We start from the raw sequence: 16,873 nt of genomic DNA on the forward strand, positions 1-16,873 counted from the left end.
CCAGACTTTGCCCTGCGTAAGTGGTTCAGCTCTTGACGGTGGCGCTTGATTTGCAACTCAGTCCATCAGTGGCTGGAAGCCCCATCTTGCCTTGCTGCGAAGACAGCTGTCTCTGGTGAACTTTTTCTTGCTCTTTTAGATGTCAGTGATGTGTTCCCCCCACCCCCTTTTGCCCTTCTAGCCACTGGCTAGGATTCTGATTAAACCTAAAAAGACTTCTCCAAAAATCAGCGAGGACTCCTGCTGTGAGGCCAGTCCCACGGGGGCCCACGACATCAATGGTAGCTTGATTGGATTCAAATTGGTCTCTGTGATTTGGGCCTAGAAGAGGAGTGGGCCCTTTGAGCCCCTTCCCTGACACCCTACATTTCTCTCCTCTCCTGCTGATAGGAAGGATTCCTGCCTATTTTACCTCTGATGCCCAGGGATTCTACCAGTTGATTCTATCTCAAGGTCTTCACCTTGATGCTTCCCTGGAAAAGTACCATTCTAATCATCACTCACAAATTCCTCCAGTGTGTTTGTCTGGCATGAAATGGGTCTGGGAGGGTTGGGGAGAGAAAACTTGCACAGTAAATGTATGTCCTCTCTCCTGGACCAGAGTGCAGCCTGCTTTTCTTCTGAACCCTAGCCTCTTGGAACTTTTAAAGCAGTAGTTCTTTCCTGGGGCCAGGGTTTGCCTCTCAGAGGGCATTTACCAACCTTGTCTGGAGACAATGTCTGGCTGGATGCTGTAGGGTTTAGACCTGAGTACCGTCTAGTGGCCCTGCGGAATTGCTAGTCCGCATCTACCAGACTTGACATTTTCTGGACCCTAGACCATCCGAGAGCATTTTGAGGGTAAAGTCCAGGGGTCCATGTAGAGAACTCCTCTTAATTCCTCTCTACATATTCACCATTTGTGCCCCTCCCTCCCTCCTCCCTTCCATCTTTCACTCCCTTCCCCTCTCTTCCTTCCCTCCCTCTCTCCCTCTCTCTCTCCCTCCCTCCCTCCCTCCCTTTCTCTCCTCTCCTCTCCTCTCCTCTCCTCTCCTCTCCTCTCCTCTCCTCTCCTCTCCTCTCCTCCCCTCCCCTCCCCTCCCTCCCCCCTCTCCCCCTCTCCCTCCCCCCCCCCTCCCCCCTCCTCCTTCTTCCTCTCTCTCTCTGTCTCTGTCTGTTGTACTGGGCTCTTGAACTCACTTGCAGCATCATTCTCAACCTTTTTAAGCTGGAGTTCTTTTTCAGGTAGGATCTTGGGTTTTTGGTCAGGGTCAGTCTCAAACTGTAACCCTCTTTCTATGTCTCTCACACAGCTGAGATTATAGGCATACACCACCATCATGCATGAATTATTGGTCATTTCTCATCCCACTCCAGCTAGGCTGGCTTTGAACTGTGATCCTCTCAATCTGTGCCCGCAAGTAGTTGAGGCAATAGGCAAGAGCCACTCTGTACAGCTTCTACCACACTTTTTGTTGTTATTGTTGTTGTTGGTCCTGGGGCTTGAACTTAGGGCTCTGGGCACTGTCCCTGAGCTCTTTTGCTCAAGGCTAGCTAGCACTCTACCACTTCGAGCCACAGTTCTATTTCTGTTTTTTGAGTGGTTAATTGGAGAGTCTCATGGAGACTTTTCTGCTTAGGCTGTCTTTGAACTGTGATCCTCAGATCTCAGCCTCCCAAGTAGCTAGGATTACAGGCATGAACCATCAGTGCCCACCTTACCACACTTTTTTTAAAAGGCCCATTCCAAAAGATCACACATCTTTGATTTTTGCCCACTGCAGGATCTGAGAGCCATCCAGAAAGATGCATATCCCAACATCGCTTATGGACTTTACAGGCTAAGCCATGCCCGGGTCTTAGGAACATAAAGGCCTCTCCCTTCCCCTCTGAGGGGAAATAAAAATGCTTTCTTTCCTCCATGGGATGCAGAGAAGAATTTCTTGCTAACACAGCAAAAATGGAAACCAAACACAAATCGAGTTCCAAGGGTTCCCCCATCAGCCGAGGGTTCTGCAGGATCACCATTCTGGCTTGCAAAGCAGGCTCTGGGAGGTGCCTGGGAACCTTCCAGCTTCACTTCCTTGTTACACGTGGAGCAGCTGGGGCCTGGTGAGGGCAGATGACTCAGGCTGTTTGGGGGCTGACCTCACCCCACTCTCTGGATATGAGAACTCAAGTGGTAGGGAGCCTCCCAGCACACCCAATCGCTTTTGTGGTGAGGAAGGCTCTTATTTCCAGGCTCCAGCTCCCTGGTTGATTCCTAGCTAAGAGTAACACATGGTGCTTGAAAAGGCCCAGCTCTGCTCCATTATCTCCCTTGGTCGGGCTGGGAGGGAGGAGGGGGAGGCAGGGCGGGGACCACACTCTCCCCAATTCATAGTTAATGAACCCAAGGTTGCAGAGGTTAAGTGATTTTCCCCACAGGTCGCAGGCTTACTGCAGAGGGCTCCTTAGAACTCTAAGGGATGGGGTGGGGTGGGGTGGGAGTTGTGCCACAAATTCTCCTGCTCCGTGTCCTGACAGGGCATTGGTAAGCACACGACTGCCTTCGTTGATTGACTGGCATGATTTATCTGCATGGGAAATGACATTGTCTTCCTCCTTTATGTCTCCTTCTCCATATTTCCTGCTTCTTTTTCTTCTGGACTCCTCCTCCTCCTCCTTTTTCTTCCTCTTTTTTCCTCCTCCAGGACATGTCAACCTCTAGCAGATGTAATCCTACAGCTCACGGTGCGTAGTGGGTGCCTATTTTTAACACTACCTTCATCTTAAAAAAAAAAAAAAAAGACCAAACGACAAACATTTGAAATGAGACTCAAATGCTGTTAATCAAAGGATTTGAGTATAAACCATCAAAACACAACTTTGACCTCCGCAAAAGACTGACAGGTGGAGCCAGCTGGTGAGGTGGGAGAGAGGAGCCCTCTGACTCAGACAGCCTTCACATTCTTAGCTTCTGCAAAGCAACCTGGCACATTTAGTGCTATTTAGTCATTTTAGTTAATGCGACATATACGGGGCTTACTGCCTTTTAGACTTCGTCCTAGGCTACTTGCCAAGGTTTGAGTATGTCCCACAGAGTTCACACGTTAAACCCCACTCCAACGATGTTTCTAGGTGGGACTTTGAAGAGATGATGACGTCTTGAAGGTTCTGGCGTTGTTACTGGTGTATCAATGGCGTGATTGAGGAAGTTGGTGACTGATAAAAAGGGCGAGCTCAGTTCCCCTTCTTCTTAATTATTTATTTACTTGGTAGGATGGGGGTTGGAACTCAGGGACTTGCCTTAGTTAGGCAGGCACTGCACTTGAGTGATACCTCCAGCCCTTTTTCACACTGGATATTTTGGAGACAGGGTCTAGATTTTTATTTAGGTACAAACCAGGACCACAAGCCTCCTATTTTTCATCTCCTGCCATAGCTGAGAAATCAGGACTGTGGTACCATTCGAAACTTGTGTTGAGAAGACTGACCAGACCACAATGATCTGGAGCCATGACCCTGACAATCTCAGCGTTGGGTACGTTTGCCACCCGTTATTGATTGAGAAGGGGTCTCGTATGTATGCCCCAAGTGGTTTCAAATTGCAGCCCTCTCGCTCTCAGCCTCGGAAGTAGCTAGGATTACAGGTATGAGGAATGGCGCCTGGCTCCTTTCCTCTCTTATTCTTATTCTTATGAACGACTTGCCTTTCTGCCTTCTGCCATGGGTGCCACTGCAAGAAGACTGAGCCGAGGTGAGCCTTTGGACCTTGAAATTCCCAGTCTCTAGAACTGTAAGAAATAGTTTCTATCCTTTCTAAATTACCCATTCTCAGGAATGCTCATGTAACAGCACAAAATGGACTTGGACAGGAGCTCACTTAAGCGCTAACTTACTAAATTGAGTAGGCATATGGTTTATGATCGAGTGGTCTTACTCCTGCAGAAAGTTTCCTCCACAGGGAAGGGACGTGCATAGCATGCTGTTTGTGTGGAGGGCCGGGGGCTCTTGGCCTCTGGGATAAAGCAGCAGACTGAGGATTCTATGCTGGAATCTACTAACCAGATACAACATCAACAAAGACAGGGCTCCAAAACACAGTGGAGACTGAGAAGAGCAAAATTCCAATGAGCATGTATGAAAACCCAGAAAACACACACACACTGGAAACAACACTTCATAATTTATAAAGGTATATGCTTATTGGAGGTCATGTTGCAAATGTATTTGTGCAGGTACCTATGGGAAGGAGGTGGAATTGGGATGCAGAGGAGACCATGGTGAAGAGGAAAAGACAGGATTCCAGGAAGGCCCCGTGTAGACTAGACACAACCTGTGAACGGCTGTGCTCTGAGAGGTGTGAGGGTCTTGACTCATTGAAACCATCCTGAAGCCTAAGAAAAGAGAAAGGAAACAGGTCATTTCCTGAAGCTGGCTTCACGCAGACAAAAGACAGGACTGAAGGGAGAGGCCTGAGCACACTGGGCAAGGCTTTGCCTGAATTTGATTCTAAAAGGACTCCAGTGATCTCTGGGAAGTGGGAAGGAGAATTGTTGTTCTTGTTTTAGAGGTGGAAGGATCAAGGCCTTAGATCACCATAGAGACCCTGCCTGGAGAATCTGGCTTTCATGGGACTCTCTCCTCCATATTCAGAAACTGATGGATGTCAATCTCATACCTACCATTCACTAGTGAGACACCCCCGGGCCAACCCTGTCCCCCACTTTCTGGGTCTTATGAAGACGGCTCTATGCTCAGATGGATCTGGAAGAACCAAGGTTCCTGCCTCCTCCATTCCTCTGAGTTCCCACCCTATCCCTCTCAGAGCTCGGTGCTGTCCCTGCCTGACTTGTCCTACTTAACAGGAAATGGAGCAGCAAAGGCGCAACCCAGAAAACAGCTCGCACAGCCCCACTGTGCCCACCCCAGGGAGCCAGGGCTGGCTCTGGGCCATGGTTCCAGGGAGATGCCCCAGGAGGCTGAGAGGGTGGCAAATGGATAGAGAAAGAGGCCTCAGGCATTTCTGCTTGGAGCTCATTTTGGCTGCTGGGCCTCCGGCTGGATCCTTGGTGGCCTTTGTGATCCTGGGGAGAAACCGAGGGAGATTTCTGGGCTGCTCTCAGAGGACGCCTCGCTTCTAGGCAGTACTGAGTGGAGGATCTGGAAACAGATATTTCCTTTAAAAAGCACTTTTCCTCCCAGAGTGACCCACTTTTGTGGCTGATGCCCATAGGCACCTTAGACAAATCCCGGTGCCATTTTTCTGAAGGGCAGGCTTTCTCGCCCATCTTGCTCCCTACATTGTAGTTGGGAAGCCCCTGTTAGAATATGGAGTATCTATTTGGGGGTAGGGGTGGGGGAGGCCCCCAGGGGACCGTAGGTATCCCATGCCAATGACCTCATATGACCTTGATTGCCTCTCAAAGACCCTACCACCAGATATCATCAGTTTATAAACTGGGGAGAGAGTTTCCTACACATAACTCTTGGGGGACCCATTCAAACTGTAGTGCCTGCCCCAGAGGAGTTATAATTCAGTTGTGCATACATGTAGGCAACCCCATACTCACACGTATAAATAAAAGCACACATACAAAAAACGAGCAACAGAGGACAATGAAGCACTGGGATTTCGTGGGTGTGATGGGGGCATTCTGGGAAGAAATAAACACAGAAGGGTTTGTGGTGGAGATGTGAGGTGTGCTTGCTTAACGCTTGGTACATCCAGGGGTGTAGGAATGTCATGCTAGACAGAAATACCACAAATGGAGGGGTGGAGGGTCACAGGAGCTTGGTTTGTTCAGGGAACACTGGAAGAGACTCATCTACCTCAGGAGGGACTCAACAAGCCTAGCCTAGGGGGTAGTGGTAAAGCCAGGCAGGACTGGGTGCATTCGGATCCAGGGACCCCAAGAGACACGGAGCAAAGAGATTACTGCACCTTGGTTATCCCAGAACCAGCTAGAGATGGGGGTTAGGTGTAAGAGGGAGACTAGGACACCTGAGAGACATCCTTGAAACTTACAGAACCTTGTCCCTCCCACTGTTGGAAATCTGGCATCATCTTTCTAGCCTCTCTCTACTTCCTATGCTCACCAGTGCCTTCTCTGATCCATCCCCTTTCCTTGGAATTGTGGGTAATGATATACCTCTGAGCAGTGTCAGAGGAGATTAACCGAGGAGGGCATCTCCCTTCTTCGCATCTGGTGACTGGCAGTGCTTGTTTACAGGGCTCCTTCCTTCTTCATGAGGCTTATGTCATGGATCCCTTAAAGTCCAGCACTGTTATTGGCTCAGACTGAACACTCTCTGTGATCCTACTTGCCCTAGGCACACCTAGGAGGTAGTTCTGATGATGAGGTACCAACAAGGCTGGTTGCATTCTGTCCCTGGCTGAATTAATCATTGTCTCCCCACAACCCGGGGCCTGGGCTCATTCATAGGAGAGACTGAACATTTCTGAAAGAATGAATGAAAATGTGTAAGAGCTTTGTAAACTGCAAAGACTTTACAAACTTCATGTGCTTCTCCAGAGAGTGAGCCTTTAATGAGTGCTTAAGAAAGTGAGCAGGCCTGATTGGAGCCGGGTGGGCAAGTCTGAGTTGGGGGGCCACGCCTGCCCACATTCTCTCTCCACTGTAACCCCCTCTGCTAGCCTTAGGGTATCTTGTAGCAGCAATCTACCATCCACCATCTTCTTTCCATGGGAAATTTTCTCCCCTTCCCTAATGGCTTTCCTGATGATAAAATCAATCATTGTAAAACACTCCAACAACAACGAAACATTTAGCATGGAATATGAACATCATCTCTCTCCCACTCTGATGCTGGGTGGGTGGGCGAGGTAACTCCTTTGAATGTATGTCTTTATTGATGATTTTCCCTGGTGCATTCACTAGCTTACTTTTCTGTTTTATTTATTTATTTGTCTCACCGAGGTAGAACTTGGCAATTTCCTTATATCACCTAGCAACATGTTGTGGACATTGTTATTGTTATTATTATTATTTTAAAAATCATATCACATTCCTTTTAATGGCTCTATGATGTGTGGTGATAGGCAACCACATTGCTTATGTGGCTAACCTCTACTGATGGCTCTGTACTGGGTGAAATGGAAATCGTGTTTGGAAGGAGGATGGTGTGGTGAGGGTAATGGCTGGCTGGAATGAAGGCCTTCCTAATGGTAAGATTCCAGGCACAATGCTAAACATCTTTCCTCCTCTTCCATCTCTCGCCCTGTGTAGCCTTTATTGAAGCAGCAAAACAATCCATCTTTGAGCCACTACTCTCTGATCTCCTTTCTAAGAGGGGGTAAAGGGACACCCCAGGTCCCAAGCAGTTCCCTGTCCATCTCTCTTTTGCCATCCTAGAGTCTGTTTGCCATTCCTTTTGTTGCAATAGGGATGCCCAACTGTCTGGCTCAGACCTTCCTGTTTGCTCAGCTTGGGTTTGGCAGTGAAAGTCTTGACACACATCAGGGCTTTGGGGAGGAGGCCTGGGTGGAGGGCACACAGTGCAGCCCAGGACAAGGACAGGGTGGGCTGAGGGAGGAGGTGGGCTGTAAGAGAGAGAGAGAGAGAGAAAGAGAGAGAGAGAGAGCAGCGAAAGTCGTCCTATCCCAGGAGATGGGCAGCCAGGAGGAGAGGATAGTGCTGTTGCTAGTCATGGCATTTGGCATTTGAGAAATTTGATGATGCAAACAAGGCCTCATGCTCTGGTGACTATGAATATTCATGAGCTACTCTCCCCTGAGAACAGCTGGGAATTCCTCCAGGTTAGCTAATGAACCTCTATCGCCTATATAGGAGGTGTGGGGGTAAAGGGTACGATGTGGTTCTTCTGTGTTCTGCTTTTCCTCTCTCCTACCCTCCTCTGAACTCTTTGACCCTTGGAGTATCTTGGAGGCAGAACCAAGGGGAAAGTCTTAGCTTCCATTAGCAGGTTTGGATCTGACCTCCCAAAGCTTTGAATCCTTTCCACCTCTCCTTCTTTCATGAAAACTTATGACCAAGGCCACTTCCAGGAGAAAGCCAGAGACAGAAGCAGGAGAGAGTCACAGGTTGCTGTTTAGAATCTTACGTGGTTTAGAGCAGGCAGGGAAACTGAGGCTCAGAGTGTAGTTGGCTTGCTCATGTCATCTGGCAATAAGGTTTAGAATTAGAATTGAAGCCAAGCATTGGAATCAGAATGCTGACAATTACGGCTACCTGCTCATCTCTGATGCCAGCTTACTGGATTTGCTAGGGCCTGACCTAAGCCTTCTCTTGAGCTCTGCATACCTGGGTGGGGCCTCACTCTTTCCTGGCATCGTCTTGTGCACTGAAGCCACCTCTGGCCCTGGACCCTGGCAGCCCTTTAGGCTGTAACAGTCACTTCACTCTTACCACAGAAGTCTTGGCTGGGTAGATTATCTTTATGGTGTGTGTGTTTTCTTGAATTTCAGGGAGAGGCTGTCTTCTTCATGCAGTTACAAGTGTGTGGGACACACTTTCCAAACCTACAGCTCCACACTTGCCACGACTCCACAGACCCACGGCCTAGTGCCTGTGCCTGTCTTACAGGAGCCACAGCAGAGAAAGTTGAGAATGAAGCCTTCCCAGGTTAGGGGAGTCTCAATGAGTGAAATAAGGGAGGGAGAGGGAGGGGGAAGAAAGGGGGAAGTCATTTCAGGGCCCTTGGATGAGAGCTACTTTATTTTTCCTTTTATAGCTGCTAATCTTATCTTTTTTTTTTCCAAATGGAACTTTTTCCCCCCCAAATTAAACCCCCAACCTTACAAATAACACCAAAAAAAAGCAGAACTGCTCAGGTGTGGAATGAGATGAAGGGTCTGGAGTCCTTCTTGTCGATTCCTCTCTCCATGCTCCTCTAGTCTGACCCCTGGAAGGCTGGCTACAAAATCATATTCTCTGGATAAGTGTGGTGATGAGCACTTGTAATCCCAGCTACTTGGGAGGTAGAGATTGGGAAAATCACAGATTAAGGCAAAAAAAAAGTTAGCAAGCTTCTTGGGAGGCATAGGTAGGAGGATTTTGGTCTGAGTCTGGCCCTGAACCAAAATGTGAGACCTCTGAAAATACAACTAAAGCAAAAATGAGTTGAAGGTGTGGCTCAAGGAGTAGTGTAAAGGCCTTAAGTTCAAACCCAATTGCCATCAACATGAAAGGAAAGGAAATAAAACAAAGTGAAGTGAATCAAAGCAAAACAAAACACCATATTCTCCTCCGCTCAGTCATTACACAGGTAAAGGGAAGAGGTGCAGAAAGGGATGGGAACTGCTTGAAGTCACACAGAAGTAGTAACAGAAGTAAAACAAACTGCCCAACTATGCCCTGAGTTTTTGAGGGTCCCTCCACAACGTTCTGCAGCCAACAAGGTAGATGGGTTTATCTTTTTCTTCTTTCCATTGACCCTCCAAAGCTTAGACGTGTGTGTGTGTGTGTGTGTGTGTGTGTGTGTGTGTGTGTATTGGTACCAGAACTTGAACTCATGGCCTGAGAGCCGTCTCTTAGCTTTTTTTGCTCACAGCTGGTGTTCTACCACTTGAACTACAGCTCTACTTCTGGCTTTTTGCTGGTTAATTGGAGAGAAGCATGTCATGGACAGGGCTGGCTTCAAACCTTCATTAATCCTCTAGAATTACAGGTGTGGGCCACTGATCAGTTCCTGAGGTGCTTCTGAAACAGGCGGCTTCAACTTTTTCTCTACTGGGGTTTTACACAGAAGGATGGAGCAGAGAGGGTACAGTTAGAGCCTGGTGGGTAGAGTGAAATGTACAAAAAGAAAGGCTTGCTTCAAGTGGCGTTTGGTTTAGTCCACAGAGTTCAGCCTCATAGACAGGGTAGGTAACTGTGGCTGCACTGTCTTTAGTAATGGGGAGGGGGGGGAGAGAGAGAGAGAGAGAGAGAGAGAGAGTGTGTGTTTGTGTGTGTTTCCATGTGCTTCCAGCCTCTGCAGACTTTGCAGGAGCCATTATTGCAGCTGGAGGCCATGGGGCTAGCCTGTCTGTAGCTGCTCTTGTTCAGTACTTTGCAGGTCCTGGGTGCTGCCAGCCTTGATATTTACATTGAGCTTTCTCTCTCTCCTCCTTGTGTCTCTGAAGACTCCTTCCTGGCTGAGGGCCATGGGAACCTTTTTTCAGCTGTTCCCCCTTCTTCCAGAGTTTCTGGGAAATTCCATCTGAAGTTCCTTTCAAGAGCTCTAGAGCACTTGGGGGTGAAAACAGGCAAGAGGGAGGATGTGAAATAGAGGAAGGGCAGATGTGATCTCTCAGGGGAGGACTTGATCCAGTGGTGGCTGTGCCTATAGGTAGTGTGGAGACCCAGGGGGGCAGTGGCAGGGCTGGCTCAGTTGGGACAGAAGGGCTCAGGGAGTCTGCCCCTGTGAAACTCAGGGAAAATTCTCTGGTGCTGTGTTCAGTGCCTCGGTTTCCCCACTTGGAAGAAAGGTGCTTCCCTTTCCCTTCCCTCCCTGCCTTGCACAGCTATTGGATGACAATGTTCTTCATAATCACACCAAGGGAGCTTGAGCACAGAGAAACAGGTGTGTCCACACGTATCTCCTGTACCCCTGAGCTAAAAGCAGTGTAAACTGAGGGGGTTCAGGTGCATTCCCTTGACAGGAGACCTGCTGAGAGGGTGACACTAGGAGGGCTTGGAGCAGCTGGATTGCAGGGACCCATAAACATGGAGGCTGGCAGAGAAGATCAAGGGTCTTTATAGTTCCAAGCCAAGAACATGAAGCTATATGTGGTGGTTGCCTAAGTAGATACATCCCTACACCCCTTCTGGTGTTGGTGGCCATTAGCCCTCACTATCTAGGAATTTCCTCTCAGCACACTTTTCCATGGTTTTCTCCTGAAGGGACCCAAGCAGAAGCTTCTGTGGACCGGGACATGGCGTTGAATGTTATCTCAGGCATCCAACTAACCACACCTCTAGATAAAAACAAACACATCACTCTGTTTCGATAGCAACTGAGTTTTTGGAATGACTTAGCTGCACAATACCACATATCACTTCTGCTCTCTTTGCCTCAGTTTCATCATCGGTACAATGAGTAAGGGTGATGAGAGGTTGGGCCTCATTATCTTTAAAGATGCTCTAGTTTAACAGTGATGTTTCAAGTCTAAGCATCTTCACAGAAGTGGTCCTCTCCTACTCTGGGATGTGGCAACCTTCCACCCACCAGCTTCCAATACAGCCCTGCCATAACCTCCTTTCTAAGACAGACGAGATCCTCATCTTTTCAGATAGAGATGTCATACATTTCCATCATCCATCAATCCATCATTTTATCCATCCATCAATTTATTCATCCGTCCATCTATGCACTCTCTCACCCACCTCCCATCCTCCCATCCATTCTATAAATTACTATTTGGAGTGCCTATTATGAATGGAGTGCTCCACTAAGTACTAGACAGAGATAGGAAGGCATAGCTGCTCCATCAAGACCCTACTGGCCAAGGGCTTGTGAATGGGTAATATACAACCACTATAACACAAAGCACATCAGTTTTCCCCCCCCAGTTATCCCTGGATTTGATTTCTATCTCCACCACTCATCTAAGAGCCATCCATCTGTGTCATCTTAGGTGAATTACTTAACCCTCTCTGAATCTGTTTCTCCATTTGTACAGTCTAGATAATGTAACAGGGTATTTTTTAAAAGTAAAAACAAACCTCAATGAATATTAATCTCCTGTCTCCATAAGAGAAGTACAAAAACATGATGTGGATATAGGTTGGCTATTCTGAGGCCTAGGAGTCTCAAGGAAGGCCTTCCAGAAAGTAAGACCGCTGCTCTGTGGCTGGAAATTTGCGTAGTGACTGGAGGGCATTCAACAGCAGCAGGAGATGGGCATTTAGATGTCTCTGAAGATGTCACACAGCCAGAACAGGCTCAGTAAGTATGTCTAGGAGAAAGCTATCCACATAACTAAAGATTTTGGTCAAGCTCCACATCCTTCCTATTATACCTGGTGCCCCCTTATTAAAAGCCACCACTCCTGGAAGTAGCCATATCTTCATGTGACATTACTCCCTGCTGCTGTAGATATTTTGAGATTTACCATTGGCTGGCTGAGCTTAGAGAGGCCTGCACAGATGACAGGTTGAGCAGTGGAAGGTTGCGGGGCTAGGGGATAACCCCCATCCTTCACTACATTCTTGCTCACAACCCTGGGAAGCCTGTTGCAGTCACCCTGGGGCAGATTTCTTGGTGGATGGTGGGATGAAGCCCTGTTCAGCTAGGCCAGAGTGGGACCTTGAAACCAACCATTTTGAAATCTCCTGCTATCTCTTTGCTTTCCAGCTGGGTCACCTAGCTCAGATGACTTCTCCTCTTCAGCTATTTATGCATCTGGAAGATGGAGTGATCTGTTATACCAACCCTATCAGGGAGAGGTGAGGATCCAGTGGGATCTTGAGGAGTATTGAGATGGTAACCCACTTCAGACAGGAAGAAGGGGTAGATGGTACCCATTACAGACAGGAAGGAGTACATGGTACTCATTTCAGACAGGAAGAAGGGTAGATGGTAGCCACTTCACACAGGAAGAAGGGGGAGCTGGTATCCATGACAAACAGGAAGAAGGGGTGCCATCAATGTTTGAGAGGGTTTCAATCTGATATGCCATGTAGCTCCTATCTCCCTGTCTTCCAATTCCTCAGACTGCAGATCAGTCTGCCTTTCTTACTAAGCTTCTTTTTTATCTCCTTCTCATAGAGCTCATCTCTGTACCTCCATGTGGTGTCATGTTATTTCGTCTATCTGTTTCCCATCTCTCCTTCCTGTCCATCCCTATCCCCCTTCCTCCCTCTGGCTATCCTATTTCCCTTTTTCTCACCTAGCACTCAGTCTTGTGGCTCTGCCCCTGCCTATCACTACATCCTCTCTTCCCTCAGCCCGCCAGGACTTCCCTGGTTCAATGCACCCTCACCCATTTTCCTTTCTTTCTGTTCCCCTGCTAGCCCTGGTCAGAGTCCCACCCCACCCCCCACCTGTATTCTGGGCGGGCAGCCATGAGTGGAGCAATGCGGGCAGATGGGGACAGAACGTAGTCTCCCCAGGCGCGGGTCGGGCCTGCTAATTCCCCCGCTCTGAGTGGAAGATGCGAAGGCCTCATTCAATTATGTCACATCCACTCAGCCGCTCCACCCAGATGATGCAGTGCAGCCTGCTCACCCTTCCCTGCCAGGACCTAATGGAGAGAGATCTCCTCCTGCCTGGGGGTCCTCCTGGAATAAGGATGGGCCCGGCCTGTCTGGTCTCAGGATTCTTGGCCTGCTGTGATTTGCTGTTCACATTAATTACACCCAACAATAGCCTCTGGAGTGTGTCCTACTCACTTTAATCACTGTGGAATTGGATCTCCGCGTCCTCATTCCATTACGGTCCCCTCCTCATTCGGCCACTGCCCGCTGAAGCCAGCCTGGTCCTTCCTCCCCCTTGTGGCTTGAGGCCTATGGGTGAGTAGACCAGGGAGGTGGCCCAGAGGGACCTAGGCTGGTGTACAGACCTAGGGACCTCACATTCTCACTGGCTCCTGCTGTGCCTGCTGCAATGGGAGATTCCAGTAAAGCCGGGAACGCTTCTCTTTCATCCAGAAGCTTTGCTCAGGGAGAGAACGCCACAGAAGGAAACAATTATACGCAGCACCAGCCATAAATAGAAGTGGATTCAAAGATGGAGAGATCAAATACTCAGAGAACAAATGTTTATTGGGTGTGGAATCTTTTGTGTACATTATGCCATTAACTCTTCAGCAGTCTCTGAGAGAGGGAGTGTCTCTATTTTCAGGTTGGGTAAAATAAGTCCCGGAGATATTACTGGGTCTGGGGCTGAGCCTTTAGTTTGCCGCTGTCTCTTAGGGGCTGGCACAGTCAGGGAAAGCTCTAGGGCAGGACTTTGTAGGCAGAAGGAGGCAGAACCCAAGCAGGGTCTGAGCAGAATTAGAAACACTGAGGAGGAATGCGAGAGAGGTTATGAGAGAGGTTATGGGCAGGTTATGAGAGATAGGGCCAGATGAAAAGATGAGAGGAGCTGATGTCAATTGTGGCAGAGCCTGGCCTCAAAATTTGACAGAGGGAATCACTTGCAAGAGAAAGACCAGTAGCTCAGCATGGAGAGGTGGCTGGCATAGTGGGGTGAGCTGTTTACCACAAAAGATAAATCCATGTCTGGATCTCTAATGCCTGCATGGATAACTTTATTTGGAAAGAGGTTTTTTTTTTCTTTTGTAATGAAGAATCTCCACACAAGACTATCCTGGACATAGAGAGAGCTCTAAATTCAATGGTTGATATTCTTATATGAGAAAGGAAAGAGGATAAGGGCATGTGGGAATGGAAGCAGAGAGTGGAGGCTGCCACAAACCAAGGAATGCTGGAAGCCATCAGAAGCTGAAGGAAGCGAGGGAGCATCCTTCCCTAGAGACTCAGCTCTGACCACCTCTTGGTTTCAGATTTGTGGCCTCCAGAACTGTGAGCAAATGCATCTCTATTCCTATAAGCAACACCACCTGGGGTAATTTATATGGCAATCTCCAAGGAGAGTAACAAACCGGGGGGGGGGGGGTTCCTAGGGGGCAGTTGCTGTCTCAAGGGCAGGTGAGGGACCCAATGTTTTCCCCCCAAATATCCCTGATGCTTAGTAGGGCTCCCTTTCATGACTCATGGCAGTAACACTGGCCAGAGAATTCAGCTTCTTGTCCTTGCCCTTGCCTGGGGAGGATGTATAAACCCCAGCATGAGGGTCTCTGGAACCCCTGAAGTGAGCACTTTTAGACCAAACTGAAAGCAGCCCCCTCCCCCACTGTGGAGAGTAACTGCATGGAACACCCCTTAAGAAGAGTCCTGACAAAAGAATGCGATGGCGTGGATATGGTTTGAGTGTATCCACAGAAGTTTCATGTGTTGAATGGGTGGTCTCCAGTGTGGTGATGTGTGGAGGTGGAGGGTCCTTTAAGAGGCGGGGCCTAGAGGGAGGTCATTAGGTCATTGGGGGTGGGTGTTGCCCTTGGAATGGATTAACAGGGTTTTCCTCTTAGGCCTCCAAGCCTTTTGGCTTTCTAGCCCACCAAGTGATCCCAGCCTCTCCCAGATCCTCTCACCATTGGGACGCCATCTGCTATCTACCAAGTCATGGCCAGAGCTGAGCTGATGCTGGTACCAGGCCATTTGCACTTTCAGGAAAGCACCCTGAATGCATCGTCTGCCTTCATAAAGTCCCTAGTCTCTGGTATTCTGTAATTGAAGCATGGACTCGTACAAAACATAAACAGGTTCTCTCAGGGCTTTGCCGACTTGGCAGAGGGTGGCACTACTTGGCACAAAATGAGAGGAAATGAAGGATGAGTGTGAATGACAGTTGCCTTGATTTCCCAGAAAGCACCCTGGAGGCTAACTTCCTGAGTCTTGGAGCTGAATAGAGCAGACTTTTCCTTGCTCCCCAGAAGAGTTCATCTGTTCTGATTTTAAGAAGAGGTGGGCTTTCCAATCTCCCTCCCTCCCCACTGGCCACAAAGGCCACAAAGGCTCTTGTCTGCAAGTGTGAATTCTGTTCTTCCCGAGGGGCTCCTGGATCCATTTCCAGCTTGAGCATAAAGAGCAGAATTAAACAAGATAAACAGGAGTGCTGTTTCTAGAGGAATTGATGATGGATTGAGAAACCTCAGGGGAGGCTGAGGGCAGAATCAGACGCCTGGATGTGTCCAGGAACGAAGAGGAACAGTATTCAGACAGGGGTGGAAATTCACAGCTCTGGAGTCTGAATTACCCTCCAACCCTCCTGCTGTTGGGGGCAGGGCAGGGATGAGGAGAGGCAGATGTGGCAATGTGTACAAGGAACCGAGGAAAGGAGGCCGTAGCTACTCCATTTGATCACAGGCCTCAGTGTTCGCAATGTTCCTTTTTTTTTTTTTCTCTCTCTGCTGGTTGCAGCTCTGTTCAGTTGTGGGTTTCTCTCTGTAGAGGGTAAGGCGTTGGCCAGCCTGCCCTGTTTCTAAACCATCCCCATTACCACAGCTCTGCCTCACTGCCAGCTGTTAAAGCCAGACCCAGATAAATGCCGGCAGCTGGGGGCCTCTTTCCCCCTCTTGCTCTCGGTTTGTTCTTGGAGGGAATTCTCTTGGTGAGGATTGACTCTGTTTCTCCGTCTGTAATTTTCTTCCTGGAGACTCTCACTCCATGCTGAATCCTTCGTCTTCATCCTCTCTAGCTGGCAACACACTGAAAGCTGATTGTGTGTGCATACGTGGGTGCGTGCAAGTTTACCTGTGCACACACCCACAGCTCTCCTTTCTCCTCCCAGGACATACTTATCAAGCTCTTAGAACAGCACAGCTAATACTCTTTCGGCTTCCCCAGGTTTCCCCCTGCATCTGTTGTTCAGGGTTACATACACGATTCCTTTGAAAGAAGCCTAGAAAGACCTGGTCCAGCCCTAGATAGGGTCACTGAGAATATGGCTGTCCTAGGTTTACAGGCAGCACTTTGGCAATTTCAGTGGAATGGGGACCAAGTGACTGAAGAGGCGGCCTGTGGAAACCTGAGCACTGAGGTGCCCGATTACATTATCATTTGTTGCATTGCTATTTTTGTGGCCTTTACAGATTTGATCTCAGGGGTGTGCACCTGTGATTTTCCCCCCAATGCAGCCTGTTGAGACAGGAGCACCTGGCTCCTGCCTCCCCTCCCCTCTCCAGGGGTGCCCCAGCATGCCCTCAGGGTGCCAGGGTGCCAGGGGCTGTGAGGCTCCTTCTCTCTAGGAGATGTCACAATCACAGCGCTTGCTGCAAGCCTCCTTCCTTGTCCCTGTCACTACTGGCCCCTCCTTCCTGTCTTCTTTCCTGGGTCCTTCTGATGCCTCCTGCCTCTTGCAGCTCTCTGGCTTAGCATCTTCT

This window comes from Perognathus longimembris, chromosome 21, assembly GCF_023159225.1.
Source record: "Perognathus longimembris pacificus isolate PPM17 chromosome 21, ASM2315922v1, whole genome shotgun sequence".
NCBI lineage: Eukaryota > Metazoa > Chordata > Mammalia > Rodentia > Heteromyidae > Perognathus > Perognathus longimembris.